Here is a 25,682-nt window from a genome sequence, read left to right as displayed (position 1 = left end):
AGAAAACCAAATATAAAGGAAATGATTTACAAAAAAGGGTCAGGCCTCCCCTTTATCTCTCCTCCATGCGGCATCAATGATCGACGATCAGTGGGGGTTGTAGCTCCGAAACAGTGGAAATCGCCAATTCTGCGATTTAATACAAAATCGCCAGGGAGGCTGAAAATTCGCTAATAAAGGCATTCATAAAAAGAAACCAAGGCCCAACGGGCCACTTTCTCTCTCCTCCCAGAGGCCACATGGCTACATGTGATTGGTCTTCAAAGCTAACAAGGTAGCTAACGTCGGAAGTGGCGTGGCGTTATGGTTGATGACATGGTAGAGGACATGTGTCACCTGGTTTCAGTGTTTTCAGGGGTGACGTGAGACCATTTCTAGGTGCCACGTGTCACCACTGATAGGGTCACATGTGGCAGTAATGAAGTCACCCTGCAGATCAACAATCACAACAGTTAAGGGGTAAAGGCTTAAGACAACAATGTAGTGCGATTGCGATATGCAGGACTCCTCCTCGGCTGCGATTGCGATATGCGGGACTTCCCCCCCTAGGTGCAATAAATTATGATGGCAAGGTCTATAAATATCTCACACCTGGACTGTTAGCTTGCTCCAAAGAAAAAGGTAAAGAGTCCCCCCTCTCTGCAGTTGCGATTGAGATATCTTTTGGTGGGCCCAACCCTGTGGATCAGCGATCGAGAGGATAAAGGGAAGTGCCACAAGTGAAACACAATGAAGCATCGATATGTGGGATTTGCGATAACAAAGGAAAAGGCTCCTAGACATGGGTCTGATGGCCTTAGCGCCTGAGGGCTAAGCCCCTGGTTCTAGCCCCTCGGTCGTATACGGAAATTTACAAAAGGGGCTGTAATAAGGGGGCTAAAGGGAAAACTAAATGTGCCCGCATATTGCATCATATTTTAAGGAAAAAGGGTTGCGGCCGAGAAACTTTGATGTTACACTACAGCAGGGCCCTGAGGGTACAAGACAATGATTTAGATGAGCGGATGGGCCGGAAGCTACGATAGTTAATGGAGCATGGCGCAGATGTAGAGCAGTATGTGGGAAAATAAGGAAGACTTAATGGCACGGCATGGTACCCCATCCCTCTACACATGAAAGGACCACTCGGGTACATGCCTCTCCCACTCAAATTCCTACTCCATCGAACAACTCACTCAAGCAGTTAAGGAAGAATGGACAGAAACCGACCGAGCAGTAGTGAACTGCCTCAACAGTAGTAAGAAGCATGATGACATTAGGGATGTGGCTAAATCAAGGGCTTCCACTCAAATAGCAAGGGTACACCTCCTCCTTCCTCTCTCAATTTTCTTTCTCTATTCATTTTATTTTTGTTTATTTCCAAAAAGGGATTCGATCCTGATTGTAATCTTTTTGGGGCAACAGAGTCTAGCATGACAACTGGGGCTCAGGCTCAGATATTTTGTAGACTATAATTCCAGCTCCGCCTCCTCTTATAAATATGGGGAAGCAATACTATACATAGGTTCCCAAATTCATCACCTGCAAGGGCTAAGCTCTATGATATCAATTTGGCTCATAACTCTGTAAGTGAATCACTGTTATATGAGATTGTATTACTTTACTCATGTAGATATGTCAAAGTATCACCAAAATAGTGGTGATTCCCCCTTCTTAGCATTATTGTATGTTGGTCCTCATGTTAATTCCATTCTATTTATATTCTTCTCCGAATTCATGTGATTACCGTTGTTAGAAATATCTCAAGACCTACTCACAGACTCTTTGGTATCAATATGTTATGCATGTGCCTGTAGTTCCTCACAGATCCATTTGTATCGACATTGTTAATGCTAGTGCATGTCTGGATTATTGAAATCATATCTTTAACATCTTCTCTTCATGAATCAAAACACCCAACCTCTCTTCTTCCCATTATATTTGCTTCTGACTCAAATAAGTATTGGAATTCTTAGAGATGCAAGCTCTATGTGTTACGCATAGGGTTCTTGATGCTGTAAGCTCCATATGATGAGTTAGTCTTCCTCCTCATCCTTTATCATTTACCCAACAAAGCCTATTAAGGAGTAATCCCCTTTGAAGTAATCGACCTCCGCTGTTCTATGTGATACTTCTTGGAACTATGTGTGTGAGGGAATACCTGAGGTACATAACTCATACTTTTGGAGGAATGAACGAAGCCCCCTCATACCTTTTTTTTATGTGACAATTGGAGTGTTGCAAGCCCCTCACATACAAACACTCCTTTATGTAAGATGTCCTAGGCACTCATCTACAATCAACCCATAGGCTGTCCCTAGGGAGCTTTCCTTGCCTCATGTTGCACTTGTGCTGCAAGTGCAAGATTTAGTGACAACTTCTTTTTGGCGCTGATGTCGGAGAATGGATTAGAATAATTTTTCCTGGGTATGACAAAGTTTTACATTCCCTCTATTAGGTGAGCAAGTGAAGTTTGGGTTGAAGATATCTCACCTTGGCAACTCCACTGATTGATTTTATGGTAAACATCCTTGTGACTCCACTGTCTAAATATTAATTGTAAACTCTCTGGCTACTACATTTGTCAAGAAATGGAAGAGACGATGGAAGAGAAGGTTAGATTAATTAAGAACTCCTTATATAGATTGATGGAACTAGAGTTAGAGAATGAGGCCTTCGACGAAAATATTCCTCTTCATTTGATAAAGAACAAGAAGCCAGGACACATTAAGAAGAGGAAGATGTTTTTCATGTAATGCTAAATTATGATGAGATGGATGATTTCTACAGGCAGTTCTCCGATTCCATGATGGTTCGGTTACAAAAGAGAATTTCTCTTCGGTTATCCATAAATACATCAATGGTACACGACCAAAACGAAGGCACTTCCAGTGAGGAGCCTCCACGGCCAGCTGACAAGGGAAAGGAACATCTAGATACAAATGGAATTAAACCCGATGTCGTCAAAGAAGAGAAGTCACCCTCCACTTCCTAGCTCATCTGTGAAGAAGCCAAGGAGCCAAGTGGTGTTTGTGGCTTCCCTAGCCAAGAGGATATTAATCGACAAGCCGTATGTCAAGAAGGGGCTGCTGCAAACATTCATTTTCGATTCATGACACTGTGGCTGAGTACATAAGAATATTCTTTAGTCAGCACCAGAGGTCATTTCAAGAGCATGTAGCAGGTTCCATATTTTCAGATTTTTCATGTTGCATGCCTTTTTTAATTTTTATTTTTCAACAGTATGAAGGCATGTGTTCCATTACTCTTATGTTGCCTAGTTCTATTAGAAAATTGAACGTACTTATCTGAATTGAGTACTGTGCATAAGTAGGATTGTACATAAATAAGCTCATCAACTAATCATTTACTTTTCAGTTGTTAGAATTTTTATTTTTCATTCTAGATTGAGGAGGAAAGTACCATGGAGATTTTTCTGATTACAAAGATAAACTTATTAATAACTCCATGCCCAATGGTGAAGGATACTGGTTTGTAGGTTATCAGCACCTTGCAAGCGAGGCACTGTCCCCAGTAGGAGCCAATGTTGTCCCTCACTGCTTCATCAATCTTCAGTCACTTCAAAATCCAAATAGCAGTGATGTTTGATTTCGAATTCTAAGCCACAAAAGCTATCAGAGCTTGAGGGTACCCTCTCCATTGCGTACTTCTCAAAATAAGGTTTCTGGTGGTGTATAGAAGTCCGAAAATGGACTCCTGGAGCAGAAGATAAAGAATTTTTAAGGTCCACCTTGGAACAACCCAATAAACCAAGAAAATGGCTAAGTATGGAGGGTAAATCATAATCTAGACCCGGGGACAAATCACAATTGCTAATTGGGATTTCTGGTGGGGAGAACGATGATCTGCCAATTGCCGATATTGCATATCAGCAGTTGGTGGGTCCAGGGGGAATATTTATCGCAAATCGGCTATTGGAGGTTCACAGGTCCATGCGGAACATTTCATAGGTGGGTTTCAAGGCCGAATGCCCATATCAAAAATCGACAATTGCACGCGCAAAGGGGTGCACACCAGCATAGGGCCAGAACAATCGTCGAATGCTGATATAGTGGGAATTGCTGAAGAACTGAGCTTTAGTGTTAAATCGTCGGGGCATTGAGAAAACTAAATACAAAGGAAATGCTTCAAAAAACAAGGGATGAGCCTTCCCTTTCTCTCTCCTCCACGTGGCATCGATAATTGACGATCAACGATCGGTGGGGGTCGCAGCTCCGAAACAATGGAAACCGTCGATTCTGTGATTTAATACAGAATCATCGGGAAGGCTGAAAATTTGCTAACAAAGGAATTCATAAAAAACAAAGTCCCAACGGGCCACTTTCTCTCTCCTCCTAGAGGCCACGTGGCAGCATGTGATTGGTATTCAGAGTTGACAGGGAAGTTGGCATCGGTAGTGATGTGGAAGTACATTTGATGACATGGAAGAGGACATGTGTCACCCGGTTTCAGTCTTTTCGGGGGTGCCATGGGACCATTTCTGGGTGCCACATGTCACCACTCATAGGGTGACACGTGGCAACAATGACGTCACCCGAAGAGTGATGATCGCAACAATTAAGGGTTAAAGGCTTAAAGCAACACTACATTGTGATTGCGATATGTTGGACTTCCCCCCAAATGCGATAAATTATTACGGTAGGGTCTATAAAGATCTCACGTCCAGATTGTCGGCTCGCTCCAAAGAAAAATGTAAAGAGTCCCCTGCTCTCCACATTGAGATTGTGATATCTTTTTGCGGGCCCAACCCCGTGGATCGACGATCGGGAGGACAGAGGGAAGCGCCACAAGTGAAACATAGTGAAAAGCTGATATGCGAGATTTACGATAACAAAGGAAAAGGCTCCTAGGCACGGGTCTGATGGCCTCAGCGCCTAAGGGCTAGGCACCTAGTTCTAGCCCCCTGGTCGTATACATAAAATTACAAAAAGGGCTGTAATAAGGGGGCTAAAGGGGAAATTTAAAGTGCCCACTTGTTTCGTCATATTTTAAGGAAAAAGTCCCACGCCCGAGAAACTTCGTTGTTACACTACAACAAGGCACCGAGGGCATGATACAGAGCTTTAAATGAGTGGATGGGCTGGCAGGTGCGATAGTTAATGGAGCATGGCGCAAATGCAGAGCAGTGTGGGTGAAACTTGGGAAGACTTAATGGCACGACATGGTACTCCATCCCTCTACATAGAAAAGGACCACTCAGGCACACGCCTCTCCCACTCAACTTCCTACTCCACCAAACAGATCACTCAGGAAGTTAAAGGCAAAATGGACAGAAACTGGTGGAGCAGCAGTGAACCACCTCAACCATAGTAAGAAGCATGATGATAGTAGGGATGTGGCTAAATCAAGGGCTTCCACTCAAACAACAAGGGGACATCTCCTCCTTCCTCTTTCATTTTTCTTTCTCTATTCATTTTATTTGTTTTTATTTCCAGAAAGGGATTCGATCCCGATTGTAATATTTTTGGGGAAACATAGCATAACACTAACTGAGACAACTAGTCTAGCATGACATCTGGGGCTCAGGATCAGATATTTTGTAGATATTAATTCCAGCTCCCCCTCCTCTTATAATAGGGGGAAGCAATATTATACAGAGGTTTCATAATTTCTCACCCGCGAGGGCAGAGCTCTGTGATACCAATTGGGCTCATAACTGTGTAAGTGAATGACTATTATTTGAGATTGTATTACTTTACTCATGCATATTTGTTGGACTATCACCGAAATCTTGGTAATCCCCCCTTCTTAGCATTACAGTATGTTTGTCCTGATGTTAATTCCATTATGTTTATATTCTTTTTTGAATTCATGTGATTACTGCTATTAGAAATATATCAAGACCTCCTCATAGACTCACTGGTATCAATATGTTATGCATGTGCCTGTAGTTCCTCACAGATCCATTTGAGTCGACATTGTTAATGCTAGTGCCTGTCTGGATTATTGAAATCACATCTTCAACAGTTGCTGTTCATGGATCACAACACCAAACCTCTCTTCTTCCCATTACATCTTCTTCTGACTCAGATAAGTATTGGAATTCTTAGAGCTACAAGCTCTATATGTTATGCATAGGGTTCTTGATGCTATAAGCTCACTATGATGAGTTACTCTTCCTCTCATCCTCTATCATTTACCCACAAAACCCTATTAATATGTAATCCCCTTTGAAGTAATCGACCTCAACTATTCTATGTGATACTTCTCGGAACTGTGTGTGTGAGGGAATACCTGAGGTACATAACTCATACCTTTGGAGGAATGAACTAAGCCCCCTCATACCTTTTTCTTACGTGACAATTGGAGTGCTGCAAATGCATCACATATAACCTTACAAGCACTCCTCTATTTAATATGTCCTAGGCGCTAGTCTACAATCAACCCATAGACTGTCTCTAGGGAGCTTTCCTTGCCTCTCGTTGCACTTGTGCTGCAGGTGCAAGATTTAGCAACAACTTCTTTCTGGCGTTGTTAATGGGGAATGAATTAGAATATTTTTTCGTGGGTAAGACAAAGTTTTACATTCCCTCTATTAGGTTAGAAAGGGAAGTGTGGGTTGAAATTATCTCACCTTGGCAACTCCATTGATTAATTTTATGGTAAACATCCTGAAAACTCCATTGTATGAATATTAATTGTAAACTCTTTGGCTACTACAATTGTCAAGAAATGGAAGAGATGATGGAAGAGAAGGTTAGATTAATAAATAACTCCTTATATAAAGTGATGGAATTGGAGTTAGAGAATAGAGGCCTTTGATGATAATATTCCTCTTCCTCTAACAAAGAACAAGAAGCTAGGGCACATTAAGAAGAGGAAGATGATTTTGATGTAACACTAAATGATGATGAGATGGATGATTGCTGCAGGCAGTTCTCCGATTTCATGATGGCTCGGTTGCAAAAGAGAATTGCTCTTTGGTTATCCAGAAATACATCAATGGGACATGACCAAAACAAAGGTACTTCCTCCGAGGAGCCTACCAAGGCCGTTGACAAGGGAAAGAGACTTCTATATACAAATGGAATTAAGCCAAAAGTCCTAAAAGAAGAGAAGTCATCCTCCCCTTCCTGACTCATCTGTGAAGAAGCCAAAGAGCCAAGTGGCGTTTGTGGTTGCCCTAGCCAAGAGGATATTGGTCAATAGGTCGTATGTGAAGAAGGGGTTGTTGCAAACATTCATTGTCTATTCCATGACCTTGTGGCTGAGTACATAAGCATATCCTTCAGTCAGCACTAGAGGTAATTTGAAGAGCATGCAACAAGTTCCATATTTTTAGATTTTTCATGTTGCCTGCCTATTTTAATTTTTATTTTTCATTAGTATGAAGGCATGTGGTCTAGTATTCTTATGCTCGCCTGGTTCTATTGGAAAATTGAACATGCTTAGCTGAATTGAGTACTATACATAAGTAGGATTGTACATAAATAAGCTCACCAATTGAGCATTTACTTTTCAGTTGTTAAAATTTTTATTTCTGCATTCTAGATTGAGGAGGAAAGTCCCATGGAGATTTTGTTGATTACAAAGATGCATTTATTACTGACTCCATGCCCAATGGTGAAGGATACTGGTCTGCAGGTTCTCAGCACCTTGCAAGTAAGGCACTTTCCCCAGTAGGAGCCAATGTTGTCAATCACTGCTTCATCAGTATTTAGTCGCTTCAAAATCCAAATAGTAGTTATTTTTTATGCCAAATTTTGAGCCACATAAGCTATCAGAGCTTAAGGGTACCCTCTCCATTGTGTAGTGCTCAGAATAATCTTTCTGGTGGTCTGTAGAAGTCCAAAAATGGACTCCTGAATCAAAAGATAAAGCATTTTTAAGGTCCACCTTGGAAAAGGCCAGCAAACCAAGAAAATGGCTAAGTATGGGGGGTAAATCGCAATCAATACCCAGGGACAAATCGTAATCGCTAACAGGGATTTCTGGTGGGCAAGGAATACTGGTGGGGTACGAAAACAGCAATCTGCCGATGGCCAATAATGCATATCAGTAGTCGGCAAGTCTGAGCGGAATATTCATCACAAATCGGCTATTGAAGGGGTCATGGGTCCAGGTGGAATGTATCGGTGGGTTTCAAGGCCAAGCGCTGATATCGCAGATTGGTGATCGTAGGCACAAATGGATGCACACCAGCGCAGGGCCAGAACCATCGCTGAATGCTGATATCGTGAGAATTTCTGAAGAACTAGGCTTTAACATTAAATCGTCGGGGGCCCGAGAAAACCAAATACAAAAGAAATGCTTTACAAAACAAGGGTCGAACCTCCCCTTTCTCTCTCCTCCACGTGGCATCGACGATCGGTGGGGGTCGCAACTCTGAAACAATGGAAACCGTTGATTCCACAATTTAATACAAAATTGTCGAGAAGGCTGAAAATTCGCTAACAAAGGAATTGATTAAAAAAACCAAGGCCCAGTGGGCCACTTTCTCTCTCCTCCCGGAGACCATGTGGCAGAATGCGATTAGTCTTCAGAGTTGACAAGGAAAATGACTTCGGTAGTGATGTGGCAGTGCGGTTGATGATGTGGCAGAGGACACATGTCACCCTGTTTGAGTGTTTTCAAGGGTGACATGGGACCATTTCTGGGTGCCACATTTCACCACTCACAGGGTGGCACGTTTTTGTAATGACATCACCCCGCAAATCGGCAATCACAATAGTAAAGGGGTACAGGCTTTAAACAACAGTGCAGTATGATTGTGATATGTGGGACTTCCCCCCTGGATAGGATAAATTATTACGACAGGGTCTATAACGATCTCGTGTTCAGACTGTCGGGCAACTCCAAAGAAAAAGGTAAAGAGCCACCCCCCCCTCTGCGGTTGCATTTGCAATATCTTTTGGTAGGCTTGACCCCGTGGATCAGCAATCGAGAGGACAAAGGGAAGTGCCACAAGTGAAACATAGAGAAGCCCTAATATGAGAGATTTGTGATAACAAAGGAAAAGGATCCCGAACAAGGGTCCGATGGCCTTAGCACCTGAGGGATAAGGCCTTCGTTCTAGCCCCCTGGTCATATACAAAAATTTACAAGAAGGGTTGTAATAAGGGGGCTAAAGGGGAAATTAATAGTGCCTGCCTGTTTCTTCATATTTTAAGGAAAAAGGCCTATGACTGAGAAACTTCGTAGTTATAATACAGTAGGGCCCCGAGGGCACGATACAAAGCTTTAAATGAGTGGATGGGCTGACAACTACAATAGTTAATGGAGCGTGGCACAGATGCAGAGTAGTATGGGGTAAACTCATGAAGACTTAATGGCATGACATGGTACCCCATCCCTCTACACAGAAAAGGACCACTCGGGCACACGCCTCTCCCACTCAACTTCCTACTCCACTGAACAAATCACTCAGGTAGTTAAGGCAGAATGGATAGGAAACGATTGAGTAGCAGTGAACCACATCAACAGTAGTAAGAGGCATGATAACAGTAGTGATGTGGCTAAATCAGGGGCTTCCACTCAAACAACAAGGGGACACCTCTTTCTTCTTCTCTTAATTTTCTTTCTCTGTTCATTTTCTTTCTGTTTATTTCTAAAAAGGGATTCGATCCCAATTGTAATCTTTTTGGCACAACAGAGCCTAACACTGACTGAGACAACTAGTCTAGTAGGACAGCTGGGGCTTAGGCTCAGATATTTTGTAGACTATAATTATAGCTCCCCCTCCTCTTATAAATAGGCGAAAGCAATATTATACAAAGGTTCCCAAATTTCTCACCCGCGAGGGCTGAGCTCTATGATACCAATTTGGCTCATAACTCTGTAAGTGAATGATTGTTATCTAAGATTGAATTACTTTACTCATGGAGATTTGTTGGAATATAACCGAAATGGTGGTGATTCCCCTTCTTAGCATTACATTATGTTTTTCCTCTTGTTAATTCCATTATGTTTATATTCTTCTTTGAATTCATGTGATTACTGTTGTTAGAAATATCTCAAGATCTCCTCACAGACTCGCTGGTATCAATATGTTATGCATGTGCCTGTAGTTCCTCACAGATCCATTTGTATTGACATTATTAATGCTAGTGCTTGTCTATATTATTGAAATCATATCTTTAACAACTTCTCTTCATGAATCACAACACCCAACCTATCTTCTTCCCATTATATCTGCTTTTGACTCGAATAAGTATTGGAATTCTTATAGCTACAAGCTCTATGTATTATGCATAGGATTTTGGATGTTGTAAGCTCCCTAGGATGAGTTACTCTTCCTCCTAATCCTCTACCATTTACCCAACAAATCCTATTAAGCTGTAATCCCCTTTGAAGTAATCTGCCTTCGCTATTCTAAGTGATACTTCTGGGAACTGTGTGTGTGAGGGAATACTTGAGGTACATAAATCATACCTTTGGAGGAATGAACCAAGCCCCATCATTCCTTTTTTTTTACATGATGATTGGAGTGATGAAACCCCTCGCATATAACTTTACAAGCACCCCTCTATTTAAGATGTCTTAGGCACTAGTCTACAATCAACCCATAGGTTGTCTCTAGGGAGTTTTCCTTGGCTCCTGCTACACTTGTGCTACAGGTGCAAGATTTAGTGACAAAAGGTGGTTTGTATAGCCACAAATAGGATCATATTGTAGAATAAATTCTCATCTTCAGAAATATTTGTAGCCCAAACACTCGCAATATTCTCCCTTTTTCTGCTAAGCACATTAGTCCACCTCGTCGTTTAATCCTACCAATAGAAATTGACATTAAATGGCCATGTGCATATTTCGATGGGTCACCGTCCTACATCTCAATGAACATCATTTTTATAAACTTTAATTGGGATTAGGAAAAGACACAAAAAACTTTACATAAATTCTTGCTCTCAAACTTCTTCTCGTGTTTTGTCTTAAGAAATACTATCGGACCCTTCAGATCTTTGGAGATTCAATTCTTGTTATAAATCAGTTCAAGGAGACTCAAATATGGCACAATCAATTTTTGTTTCCTATTTTAGAAGATGTTGTATTAATTGAAAGGCATTTTTATAATATATCATGCTGCGATATCTACAGGGAGTGAAATACAATTATTGATGCACTTTCTCAGGAGGGTGTTGCACAGACTTTGGAGATATGGAAGATATTTGAACAACTATATGATGATCATATTGAAAATTACCATTGGCTTTTCATAGAAGAAGCCCCTGATGCACACCACAAAAACTGACTCAGTGACTCTTATTTATTTCTTAAATGCTTTATGGGTTGTTGACACTATAAAAACCTATATTATAGTTTGTAGGATCACAATTGATTTTTCAGTTGACTTGCAAATGTTTACATGCACAACTTTTAAAACGTACTAGATAATTTAGAAACTTTGAATACTAGTTATGTGGAATGTATCATATTCCTTTTCTCAAGGATCTCAATTTTTTTATTTGAAAACTTTACATCAAAATGCATACTTACGTATGCATCAACAAAACCTAATTGGACTCAATATGCTCTTGAAGGAAATTACTAATATTTTCAATGCATATATATAACTGACATTATACAAAGCTACGAACAATAAACCTAATAAAAGGGAAAAGCTATGTGAACAAATGTCACAAAACTTCACATACTTATCAACGGTAACGCAAATATTTTGCATTATATACCTTAAATATGGTCAATTCACTAAATTTCATTTGGAATTCCCAATATAAATGCACGAAGTGGGTACCTGGTGACGAATTTGCCAATAGCAATTTAAGGTGCAATGGAGTTACTAAAAAATAAGAGTAACTTGTGGCTCCATACGACTAATTTTTTGGGTGAAGTATTTTCTTTACTATGGTATTGGACAAACTGTTAATTTTCTCATATCCCTAGATTTTTAAAATATTCCAACATTTCCAGTATTCACAACAATTTAGGGTTAAATCAGATTTGCTTGATGACGATCTTCTAAGCGAGCTATAAGACTCCTGAGACTATCGCTGTTGCGACAAAGTTATTAGACATGCTGATGGAAATAAATCAATAGACAACATATTTATTAATAGCACGTGTTTGGAAACTCGTGCTTAGCAATTTATTTTAGGTGTAGGGTATAATGGAAATTTTCGCAGTATTTTGATAAAATTTACCAGATTTTTTTGGAAATTTAGATTATAGCTCTCAAGCTTCAAAATTTTGGGTGCTTAAGGGATTTTTGATGGGGCTAAATCTATTTCTACCATAAAAAACAATTCAAAAAACAGTGGAATTTTTTGTAAAATACAAATAATGACTAGATGAAAATTGGATATGTAGGCAAAATTTTTGCCTACGTACCCAATTCCTTAATTTTAAATTTGTAGTGAAATAGAAGACTTATGTAAAGTGCAAAATGAATTTTTGTTTGAGAAATTTTACAAATTAAGGATCTTTTTAAGATCTTTGGGAATTTACATGGTCTATTTGGAGATCTCGTGTATTTGTTTAACGGGTTTGGTGTTTTTTAACTAGAAGAGATATCAATTACATTGACTATATTTTCTAAGGAGACGTGCATCGATGCAGAACATTTCTACTGTTGGTAAAGATGCATTTGTTGGATTTGTTGTGTGGTATTCACAAACAAAACATTTGATTGCATGGTACTCATGCTATTATTTCTCTCATAAGGAGAAGATAAAAACTGAGAATCTAGATTTATATTATTAATCAAATACAATTACATATATACAAATTGTTGTCTTAAGATAGGGAGACCATTTTAGACACACAATCTGTTGGTTGAGGAAATCTCTCAACCACACACCAAACTAGGAAATGGATCCTAACTACCAGGAACAGACTCCTTTACTTAGTGAGAATCACAACTAGAGACAAGTAGGAATTAGATATTCCAACACTCCCCCTTAATGAGTACTTGTCTCAATATCAGTTTGTAAAAATTTAGTTGTGGTCAAATATACCAAAAGGAATATGCTGATGTCCATATAAAGGAGCAAGCATCCACCGGAATGCATGGGTCCTAACCGCTACAACCGCTAGTCTTGTAGGATGTCCTTCGCATACATGGTTCTTCCAACCATTATAACTGCACACCTGTACCTGTACCTGTAAATCCCCCTCCATCATTGTTAACCCGGGTTTTGTCGGATTACTCGTAACCATGCTCTGGGTTTTAATGGATCACCCTCAACCATGCCACCAAGGGCTCTCAATGTTAGTGGTTTTTAGATTACCACGAACTGTATGGGGATACACATGCCTTACAAGGCTTACATTTCACACTCCAACTATGGAGTTACCAGGTACATAGTTTACAAAGACCATAATAAAACATCCTAGACTTGTTTACATTACAACTGTGATTCACATGACAACATAATAGAGTCTATTCCACAAACATGAACAAATTCACACTTTCACCTTGTTGTCCATCATAGTTTGATCGTTGTTGTTTCTTGTTTCACATCTTGGGCACCTTTTTCTTTGTCAATTAAATCTTGGAACTCCATGCTTAACCTGCCGTCATTTGTTAGAGTCACGAGTTCTAACAAAATAACTTTACCTAGATTGAGTTAGCTAGGCTCAATAAGGCACAATAATTTTATCCATAATTCCAAGAAATAAAAAAAAATAACTTTCAGATTAACAAAGCATCAAATTTCTCTATCTCTGCAGTTTGATAAATTTTGAAGCCCAAGTGCAACACTGAACACCATTCTAGCTCTAAAGACTTTGTCATTCCTCGCATTCAAGCTCAATTGGGACTCCCGGAACTCGATTATGATCGTTGTTTGCTACCTCCTCCAGCTACAACCAACATATCCCCCTTGGGATGGAACTGCTATGACAGAACGAATGCTGTTTCCGCTATTGACTTTGTTCAAAATCTACCGTGTAAGAATGTGCTCCACATCTTGGCACAAGAAATCTTGGAAGTTTACAGGACCAGATTCTTCACTCCAAAAATATTGGAAGAACATTATAACTGGAGAGCGCTTGAAGACCTATAATATTACCTCGACATCCAGGAAAATTAGAGGCTAGAATAGAGGCAACATGCTTAATCCAAAGTGAGTAGGCGCTTCAAATCCCTTGTTGCAAATTTATCGATTTCAGCCAACTCTTGGTTGGATTTCTTGATCGAAAAACTGGGTAATGGCAAGGATGTTGGACTTGGAGAATTCATGAACTTTGGCTTCACTACACCAATTTAAAATATCCACTTAATTGATAGCAAGTACCCATGCCAAGACCGAAATTTCATATTGGTATGCCTTCTCCCACTGGAGATTTGTGGAGATGTCCCTCACGAGCAGAGCAGACAGGTGCCGATAGGGTTTCTACGACGTGACAGAGAGATGATTTCCATTCGTTGAATGCCTTTTCACGGACAGGGTACGCACGATGGGATTCTTCTCAAATAACGCTCTCTTCAGAGCCTGATTTGGACTGTCTACTCTCTCTGGCTCTGGCTGCATCTGTAGCTTGCTATCATTATCTCTACCTGTGGAGAGCACAGGATTCGAACTCTTGCCATTCACCCTCGTCCCCGAGCTATCCTCGAGTTTCAGGCTTCTGTGCCTGATGCCATGAGGCCAGGATTTGGTGCTCTGCGGTTCCAATCAGCGTATCTAGAAACCGAGTCAAAGTAAGCCAGCGGTTAATTTGAGCCCACTGCCAGTGCCTGCTTTGAAGAAACATTAAAGGAAAAACAAATACGCTCTTTTATTTCTTGAGCCCAGGAGGGGCCAAGCCCAAGTGGGGCCAGGCCCTCACGGGCTCTGATACCAAGATAAAAACTGAGAATCCAGATTTATATTATTAATCAAATACAATTACATATATACAAAGTGTTGTCTTAAGATAGGGAGACTATTTTAGACACACAATTTGTTGGTTGAGGAAATCTCTCAACCACACACCAAACTAGGAAATGGTTCCTAACTACTAGGAATATACTCCTTTACTTAGTGAGAATCACAACTAGAGACAAGTAGGAATTAGATATTCTAACAGGAGAAATACTGGGAGATGAGAGGGCAATTGATTTTTTCAAGAGAAAAGATTGTTTCTCTCGTTTTAGAACCGACCAAAACCCATCTCAAACCCAAGTTAAATTATCAAAGTTTCATTCCATCAATATTGAAGTGGAATCGAAGCAAAATTTTGCCAAATTTAAAATGGAAATTTTGGCCAAAGGGAGGTAAGGCTTGTTTGTTGAATAGGTTACTCGATTGACAAGGTGTCCTTCAATTCCACTACAATAAACTCGATGATGTGAATGTTAATTATTCAGATCCATAATGAATTTGATCATGTGAATGTTATTTATTCAGATCCATGACTTAAAAAAACCTTCACACTTACAATGCATTTTTTAGTCAAATAAATGAATATTTGTACATAATTAAGTTAATTAAAAAGAAAACCTGTTGGGAATGAAATTTGGTACATTTTTTTTGAAATCATCTGTTATCAGGCTTCAATATTTTGGGTGTCCCATGGGGTTTTTGATGTTGCTAAATCATTTACATCATTAAAAAAATAATTCAAACACCCTAAATTAGATTTCTCAAAAAAAAAATCACCAGATTTTGGGAGAATTTCTGCGTGCAAGGAAAATTGTGACCCCAGTAGACAACACATTTGAAGATACCGAACTATTTAATCTATTTTTATGAAACTCATGCTATTTGAATATTCCTTTTCCTTACATTATGTTTCTTTCATTTCTGAAACAAATGCTAGTGTCGTATAAAAGTGTATTACACATGTATCTTGACCTTATACTCTTTTTTTTGTTTAATATAAAACAATGATATTTTCCTTCTTGGGAAAAATGATAATTGAACCTTCCTAGATCATTGTGATAACTATTAAATGGTTTAAGGTGTAAGACAACACCAAACTTAAACATATATTAATTATTCATATCAAAGAATGATGTACATAATGTACATATAAACACATAAAGAAACCATTGATTCAATTTCTGGGTTTTCTTGGACTCTAATAACAACTCACTATAACACATACCTAATCCCGATGATTAGTTGTCTAACATTCCCCCCTTAATTTGAAGGGATATATCAAAGTCTAAGAATGAGAGCTAAAAATGCAAAAATGCATATCAGCCAAGCGCTGAATGTCTCTTGGAAATGGTTTTCAAAGGATGACCACAAACCAAGAATGGTGGTCTTTAAGAGAAAAACACAAATGATACCCATGTCTGGAACCTTCATCGCAGTTCTCAGAGCAATAAAAGATTTCAACTTTGGAAACATCAATGTAGTTCCTTGAACAATTTTGAATTTGAAAGTGCTCGTTCACATACAACTTATTCAACAAAAACAAAAGACTCTCTGGCTACAACTATGGTTTTAACTAGTATAGGTTGTGGCTCTGGCTCACTTGTGGGTCTCTGACTCAGGATCGCTTGAAAAATATTTAAACCTGTAGTAGACCATCAATAATTCCCCCCTTGTCAGATATAGGGCCATAAGAAGTATTCTTCACTGCAAGGTTTATCAACACTCTCGAACATATCCTCTGTATGACCTGTAAATCTTCTTGGTGGTTTTCGACCAATCCCAAGAAGAAATCCATCCGAAATTTAGTTTTTCTCTTGCAGTAATATTCTTTCTAGAACATTTGTTTGAATGGTGATTGCGCTTTCCACAATGCTCACATGGGTGAAGATCAAAACACTGATCTTTCAAATGTACAACTCTATTACACTGTTGACATTGATCAATTTGTTCTTGAACAATCTTATCTAGAAATATAGCACACAAAATTGTATAGGTTTAGAAAAATCAGGGATATGAAAAGATACATCTAGGAAATCCTTGTTATATCCAAAACTAATTATGTGTTTTTTTGTGTAATTTCTTTGCACGATCTTATAAGTGTTTTGGGAACGACATAATTCACATATGTATGTAAATTCCTCTTGCATATCCTCTCCTGAACATGACTTTCCATTGCATCCAAATTTTCTTTTGAAGTGGTTTCATTACTCTTCGACTACTGTTTGGAATAGGATCGCCTCACTGTACTTGAGACTCAATTTGGAGAAATTCAATTGCCTCAAATGCATCATGTAAATGAACTCTAATATCAATAAGACTTACTTTGCTGATATTTATAGTTTCATCAGTAGTGGAACTAATGAGATTGTTTAAAATTTCTAATACATTTTTAATTTGAGCCATTTTTGTCAATCTCGAGTGTTGGGTTCGACTGAAAATGCACCTGTTTTACAATGTAAAATGAAAACAAAAATTCACCAAATAACAAATAGTGACATGCTCAAATAAAATTGGAATTGTTGTAATCAAAATGTGCTCTTCCCAACCAGTGTAGCCAATATCACAACCTCCAAAATTAACTTTTTTTTGTTTGAAAACATAGATTATCAAGAACAAATATTTGACCTTTAATATACCATATAACTATATAAATTTTTCTAACCAAAATGTCTTCTTCACAATTTCAATTTCATCATGCATTTATGCATCCCAAATACTCTAATTATTTGGCCATAAATAGTCAAACCATTTATTCTGAGGAGTCATTCAACTTCAAAGTCACAAAACCATTTCTTCTTAGCAGCCATTCAATTTCAGAGTCACAAAAAATATTGACCATTCTTTATTTAAAAAACTCCCTTAATGGCAAGAAAAGTCAACTATTCTACAAACTTTAAATTTCTCCAATTTTTTTATTATCATTTCTGTACCAATTTTAACACACAACATCTACTTACTAAGGCTGGACTGCGTATTCAACAATATATTTGAAGGGTAATTGTTAGGATATTCCGACACATAGGAGATAATTAAGTACAACTTGGTCTAGTATAGAGTTAGGTAAAGTGTGTTTCTTTACTATGTACATTTTGTAACTTACAATCCGACGGTCACGATATGTAGTGATCCGATGGTTCATTCTCTCCTCGGTATTACCGGCACTTGATCGGTGGCTTAACACCCGATTGGTCCATGGTATCTATTTAAAGAGCATGGAGGGTCATTTGTAGGGTAATCCGTCTATGAGAGAAGCATATGTAAATTTTCATTTTTTATTAATAAATTGCCTGAAGTGGCCGCGTTGGCTCAGGCCGTGGACTATTTCCCTCTTTGAGGGTTTTAACCACGTCAAAATACTGATGTATTGATCTGTGATCTGTTTGTGAGTGGTGTCCTTTGGTGTTCTATCTGAGGAACTTACTCTATAAATTCCTACATGGTATCAGAGCTATTTGAGGGCCACGTCCATTGGTGATCCAAATCTGAAGCCGGTAGAACTGCATCCGACTACCGTTTCCTAGATCTACTGTTTTTGACTGCTTTCGGGCCGAGAGGAATGCTCTGTTGTGTTGTGAGCATCTGTTCCAGTGAGGAACCCCTTTCATTTCACGCGAAAAGGTTTTCGGTAACCCTAGCTGCGTCATTTTTAAGATCTGGAGGTATACAATGTCTATTTGTAGTTTACAGTTATTTTTTCTCTGTTTATTTCGGTTTTCGGTTTATTTAGCTTTTTTTATTACCGGATCTATACCTTTCATTTCTGCATATGCTCTTTGCCCTACGACTCTGTGCGATCTGGGCAAATCAGAAACAGAAAGGAAGGATTTTTCTCATGCGTATGCTCTTTTCCGCTGCACCTTAGTGTGATCTCGGAAAATCAAAAACATTGAGGAAAATATTTAGTTTCCAGTTAAAGCTAACTTCGAGCCGCAAGGTTCGTTTTTTTTTGTATGTCCGTGTTGGGTTTTGTGTTTTTTGTTTTGTAGGGAAAAATAGCTTTCTCAAAGCAAGCACGCAACCCAAAGCATCAACCCCCCCCCTCTCTCTCTCTCAAACTTTTTGTATAGCTCACTTGGTGCAAAGCTAATTTATGAGAGTAGAGGTCTTGGGTTGAAATCTCCATTTTGTGGGGGCAGATTTTTCATTTCCGCACATTCCCGCACTTCGTCGACGACTTCATCAAATTTTCTTCAAAAAGCCATAACTTCTTCATCCGGAAGCCGTTTTCAGAACCATTTTTTTTGAAACAGACTAATTTTTCGAGATCTTTCCATTGCAACACTTAGTTTCAGCATCTATAGCTTCAGTTTTTTTTTTAAAGTGGAAAGTCCATGCCAAGTTATTCTTGACAGCACTAGCTACTTCCAATGGTGGTCCTACATTGTGGATTTACTTAGAAGTAAAGGTATTTACAGAATAGCCACAGGCCAAGAGACCAAACCGAAAGATGAAGACAAGGCATCTAAATGGGAAAATAGACAAGACCAAGCACGTGGGTTGATAGGGATGTCTATTTCTCCAGATCTTAGATTCCATATTGCAGAACTTGATACTCCTGATGAAGCAATGAAACAGATTACTAAAGTCTTTGGAATTAAAAATGAACTTAAAGCCCATCAACTTGAAAATGAATTGCTTACATTGGACCCCAATAATTTTTCTTACATTGAAGATTTTTTGTCCAAGTTCAAGACCCTTAGACTTCTCTTGGAAGGTGTCAAGGTTAAGAAAGAAGATAGTAGCCTTATCTACTCCATTCTTACTAAGTTGGGACCAAACTATTCTGTGTTTGTTTCCACCTTCCATTCTACAAGAGAAGCCTTCATTTCTCAAGGACAAACCTACAAGTCCCCTTCCTTTGATTCTTTTTGTGATTCTTTAATAAGAGAACAAGAAAAACTCTTACACCTTGGTCTTCTTCATCTTGGAAACACTTCTAAGAAAGCGTTAGCCACCCAGCAGCAACCAAATCCAAAGAATCCTAAGAAGTTGCACTTAACTATTTCCTATGTGTCGGAATATCCTAACATCTCCCCTTAAGAACAACTTGGGATAGGATTGAAGGATTTACAAATATGACACAATAGGAGAAGGAAGGCGGCACTAGAGCCTATTGTAATATATTTCACCAATTCAGGGTTCTTTTAAGATACACTTCATGTTCAACCATTTTCCACTTAAATTTCACTCAAACTTGAAATTTTTGTACTTAATTATTTCACGAGGAACATTTACTTTTCTTATTTCACTTCAAAAAATTTAATGTTTTACCACTAAACATTATACACAGTATCCAATCAACAACCAGTAAATAAATAAATGTTATAAACTGTTACTCTTGCTTGATTGTGTCATTTACCTTGAGTGATTAACTTCTTCCAACGTCGTTTGTTTTCAATGATAACACAACAACAATATTATATTATATTATATTTAATTCTGTAATTTTCATACCTCCATGCTCTATATATAGCCATTAAATTTGAATTCCTATGAACCTTGAAGTAATAATAAAATTCAAAGAAATATATTCCTTGATATAAAATTCTTGAAAATACCTCGTATAAAATTTGAAAATTCCGTTAATTTTCTTTTACTGCTTTTACCCTTTGATAAATCTTTGCCACAATTTCTTCACCAATTCTAGCATGCAAAATATATTTAAAATATTACTTTAAAATATCCTTTTAACCTCCATTGTCCAAAACATTAAAAAAAAAAAATAACTTTCTTGAAAGGGCCTTCCCACTCTTCGATTGCACTTTCTTTATCACAATGCCTCTATGCCACACTTCTTTTTTAGTTGAATGTTAATAAAAAATTAATTCAATTAAAATAATAATTTGTACCTTTTATTTATGCTACAACACTATTTCTCCATTACAGAGTTCTCTAGGTAACCCATTCTTCTTGCTTCAACATAGATTCCACTGTATATTTCCCCTTTTAATTCAAAGATGCACCAAGATCTCCACACATTATCAATCATCTATATTTTTCACAATGCCATAGAAGGATTGCTCTAAAAGAGTTCAAAGTATGTGAAAAGAGGGGCGCCCAGGAAGGCCACAAAACAAGTGGCTCAACAAAATTAGCAAAATGGATAAACCTCTGCCCTGATACCATTACAAGACAAAAAATTGGAAACCAAACTCAAAATTATATTAATTATTGATCTCAAATAATGATGTACACAATGTACAAATAAATGTATAAAGAAACCATTAATCCAATTTCCTGGTCTTCTTGGACTATAATAACCATTCAGCATAACAAAAACCTAATCACCAGGATGAGTTGACTAACATAAGGCGCAACGCATAAAAATTTCAAAGCTAACATATGTTGGAGCCATCCACAGTTGTTGGTTGTGAGTAATTTAGGTTAGACCAATGACATAAGTAATGTGATTATAGTAAAGGAGGTTAACTAAGGTTCAAGGAGTATAAGGAAAAAATATTGTGAGTTTCTATTGAAATTATCTTTAGGATATTTAAGTATTTTTCAAATATATCAGAGGTATAGGGAATTCAACATTGGAATTGAGTTACTTTCTCTTAAGAATATCAGATTTGAGTTTTTTTTCAAAATTATTTGGGAGGAATTCAAAGTTGTCAAAAATTGTATGTGATGCTTAATGGTGAATTTGGTATAAAACTATGTAGTTTGGTGAAAGCAATGTTGTTTTGCAATTTGTTAGTGTCTATCAATCCTACTAGTCACCAGTGATCAAATGTACTCTTTCAAAGTTGTTGATAGGGTTATTAGGTCAAATTGTTATATTTTCAAATAAAATTTGATCATTGGTCAGTTCTAGGTCATTACTACTCTCTCCATTCTCAAGGTCAATTAATTCCATCATAGTCTTGTCATCACTCCTTGTCAATAAAGAGTGTCTTGGTCATATCATCAATGAGTCATATAGGGGTTATGCCATCACCTTATGTCATCATCATGGGAGTAGTAATAGGGAAAAATGTTCAAGGAGATTTTAGCTTGTTTCAACATCCCCATTCATATTTCATATAACTCCCTCAACCTTCCCTCATAAATCCCCTCATTCCATCTAAAACCCCTTTTTCCTTGAGAAAATCCTTAAATCCTAAGTCAAAACCCATTTTTTCCCTTGGAAACACTCATATTCCATATTCAAATTCCCAAAACTCTAGCCTTATCCCAAAGTCCCTTTGTATATTCCTTTAGCCGCATTTCCATTATTATACATTGAAACTCTAGTCGAAATCCCTTCTAAAATTCCAACTCTAGCCGAAAGTCCATTTGGTATTAACTCTAGCCGCACCCATTTAAACTATGTTGAAGTCCCTTTAAAGGCTCAAGCCCGAAATTGGTGCATATTACATGAACAATAAAACAACGCTCCTCACCCCTTCCTGATTGCAATTGCGATATCCTGCAATCGGCCCCCCATCTCGTAATTGACCCCCCATCCCGCAATCAGTCCCTCATCCCACAATTAATCCCGGACCCTGATTGCGATAAGTCCTGGCCCTTGGTGATCGCATAAACTTTAAGTCCCTCCCCTCACATGGTCCTTCTCCCAGTTGCGATTGCGATACAATACATGACCCAGTTCCCGAACCCGCCGGGATTATTAATTGGATTTTGAAAAGCTTCAGGTTCAGGTTTGTGGTTAAGTCCTGTCGGATGTGATATTTTATATATTGTGACTGAATGGGCTATCGGGTCCAGTCCGTCGACAAAGCACTATGGAACAAGGTAAAAGTCCCTCATCCCAGATGTGATATCTTATGTATTGCAGTTTTTAAATTTTCAGGTCCGCCTTTTTGTAAAACAGGAAAAATTAGTGTAAAGGCCCCTTTGTATTGCGATTGTGATATGGAACACGTCCATCTGAGATGTGATTTCCATAAGGATCAATGACCTAGATTTGATCACCTTGGATCAGACAACTTAGATAAACAACTCATAATTCTTCCTGATGGTCAATATCAGTTCCGTTTTTCATGCCCTTAGCCACGATTTCTCACTGACTTTCATGTAATTTCTCAACTAAAAGACCATGGCCTCCATTCACTCAATTCGATGCTACTCAAAGGAAAATGAAGACCTTTTTAGCATGTTTTAAGAAACAAAAGGAGGCAGCATTGCACATTCATTACAACAGTTTTCAGAACCGAATGCAGAAAAAGTGGAACAACGACGCAATTCATCAGCCAACAAGACTAACATAAGTGTTTATTCAAGGCCTCAGTTACACCATAATGCCTAGAACAGTACCAGAGCTTAGCCAAATGATATTTTTAGTAGTTTTGATCTATTTTTATGAATTTTTGTAACAAATTTTGAATTCTATTTCAAGATATTTTTCTGTAAATAATTGTATAAATACTTCAAATTTCGGAGTATTGTAGGTCAGAAATCAGAGAGTGAAAGGCTTGGATCTTGTATTCATCATCTTTTCATAGCAAATCAAAGCCCAGTTGCAGCTATAATCTAGGAATTCTTGTGGTATAAGTTTGTGATAATTTTTTTATTTTGCTAATAGCTTATATTAATGGTAATTTCATCTCCTTTCCATATATATTCTCTTCAGTGATTTTCCTAGGAGGTTTTAAACATAATTCTTAAATTTAAGTTATGTTTTGTTAGGAATTCCATGTTTATGTTACCTATCTTCTGATAAATGAATTCATGCTTGTCATGCTCATTTTGAATATTTAGTTTTCCACCCTACACTACATTTACAAAGCCTCAAAGTATCACAAAGGCATACCTACCTTGCTCCTTTATATTTCTTACAACTGAGCCCTTGAGACCTTAACCAGTTCCTGATTTTGATTCCTGATCCAAAAAAACCCTAAAATCTTTAGACCCTAGAGCTGAAACAAATGTAGCATAATATCGTTTCCCACTCCAGTCATCACTGGCTATGAGCTCATAGAGAGAGCCCTATTTGGTTTAGCAAGGCTAGCTGCTAAACCCTAATTGGTTTGAGGTTACCTCCTTTGATCTCCTTTCTCAACCTTGGGATATTGTGGAGGATAAAATTTTGGCATCGTTGCCAGGGAAACAAGTGATATATCTTCCCTGGGATTAGTTTTGCAAGTGCATTCAAGACTGGTCTTGTGGGTGACAAGTTCTAGTACTCAAAGAAGGCTGATCTAAATCACATCAAGTTAAGGTGCAAAATTCTGGCTCCTGAAAGACACACGAGGTCAAACCCTGACCCAAATCCACCTCCTGTTGTTGATGATCTGGAGAAACTGCTAAGGAAACTCAAATCTCCTCTTCCCGAAAGTGGAGCTCATAAATTGGTAAGAACTACTTCTTTGCCTAATCAATTGCTTATTGTCGAAGATCTTTCTTTTGATATCCATTTTGAGCTATCTCTTTTCCGATCAAAGTCTGAATATTTCCTTTCAGAAGTAGTATTCGACCCTATTAATTTTGATTCTTACTTGCCTTCTTCTAAATCTGATCATGAACTTTGGTCAAACTTTAATAAGCTCCAAAGTCTAGCTGACCAGCTTCAAATCACCACCGAAAATGCCTACATTCAATATCAACTTGAGAATATGTCTACTGCTACTTCCTCTACCATACCTCCAAATACATCAGCCACATCATCTGTCATTGCTAATCCATCACCACCACCTCCATTGATATCATCATCCCCATCAACACAACCAGTTGTAGTTCCTGTACAACTTCCTCCAGCAGTCATGGCAAGGTTTTCCCCTCTAGCATTACCTGGTCAACTTGCTTCCCTACCTCAAAACTATGGCCAAAGGCTTCCTCTTTTTTTATGGAACTTCAGAAATCACAGCTCAGCAGCACGTTGACAAATTGGTGGATTTCATTGATCTCGAAGAGGTTGATGATGAGGATGCTAAAATGAGAATTATAGCACAAAGCTTTTCTAGAGAGGTTAAGAAGTGGTTTCGTGGTTTGGCAGTTGGTTCCATCAATAGCTCTCGGCAGCTGACAGAGTTGTTTTTAGCCTGATGGGAAGAAAAGAAGAATCCATTATAGATTTTGGCTGAATACAACTCCATGAAGAGACATCCAAATGAAACAATGCAGGAGTTCACAACTAGATTCAATAAGGTGTACAATTCTATCCTTGATGACATGAAACCTCCCCCTGGTTTAGCACTCCTCCACTATCCTGATGCCTTTGACCTAGACATGGCTTATCAGCTTAGGGAGAGAAACCCTGCCACCTTAGAAGACATGCAGAGAAATGCAGTGAGTGTTGAAGCTAATTTGCTGATTAAGAAATCCAAAATAAAGTCAAAGAAGAAAGTTACCATAAAGGAGGAGTCCTCCTCTTCTTCTGATGGTAAACTCGACACTCTTATAAAAACCATGGAAAAAATGATGGAGAGAATGACCATTGCAAACTGATAGGTGGAGCCTTCAATAAGGAATCCAAATTATAGGGGTCAACAACAGTCACAATTTAGAAATAAGTAGAAAGAGTAGAAGAATCAAGATCCTCAGGGACAACAACAAATTAGAACTCCGTTTCAAAAAAATTACACTCAAGGCCCGAAAGAAGAAGAAGAAGAGATTGTTGAAGCAAACCATTTCTTTGAGGAGGATCAACATGATCAACTACCTATTTTTCTAACTGAGGAAGATCAATTCTCTCAGGATTCTTTTGCACCAAGTGATCAACAACTTGTCCTCTCAAATGATGATGTATGGGCAGTGCAGACCGAAGAATACCAAAGGGGTTATCATAATGCTCTCATCCATGTGAAAAAGAAGTACAATTTGAGGAGCAAAAATGTGCCTATTACATTGAATCAGAAGAGGCAAAGTGCTCAGAGAGATGCCCAAGACAAAGAAACAACCCCTGCCGATCAAAACAAAGAAAAGGAGATTGTTGTTCTAAGTTGGGACAAGACCAATGAAGCCTCTACCAACAAT

The 25,682-nt window shown here is 38.4% G+C and overlaps 1 pseudogene; it reads right to left on the bottom strand.

The window, feature by feature from the left end:
• The window catches only part of LOC149243125 (uncharacterized), a 102,883-nt pseudogene extending 78,412 nt beyond the window's left edge, over nucleotides 1–24,471 (bottom strand).
• Between the last annotated feature and the right edge of the window lie 1,211 nt (nucleotides 24,472–25,682).

This window comes from Pinus tabuliformis, chromosome 8 (assembly GCF_031772625.1).
Source record: "Pinus tabuliformis cultivar Carrire ecotype Pingquan chromosome 8, CPIR1, whole genome shotgun sequence".
In the NCBI taxonomy this organism is placed as follows: Eukaryota; Viridiplantae; Streptophyta; class Pinopsida; order Pinales; family Pinaceae; genus Pinus; species Pinus tabuliformis.
The sequence above is the reverse complement of the archived record's forward strand: the minus strand, read 5'-3'. Positions and strand labels throughout refer to the sequence as shown.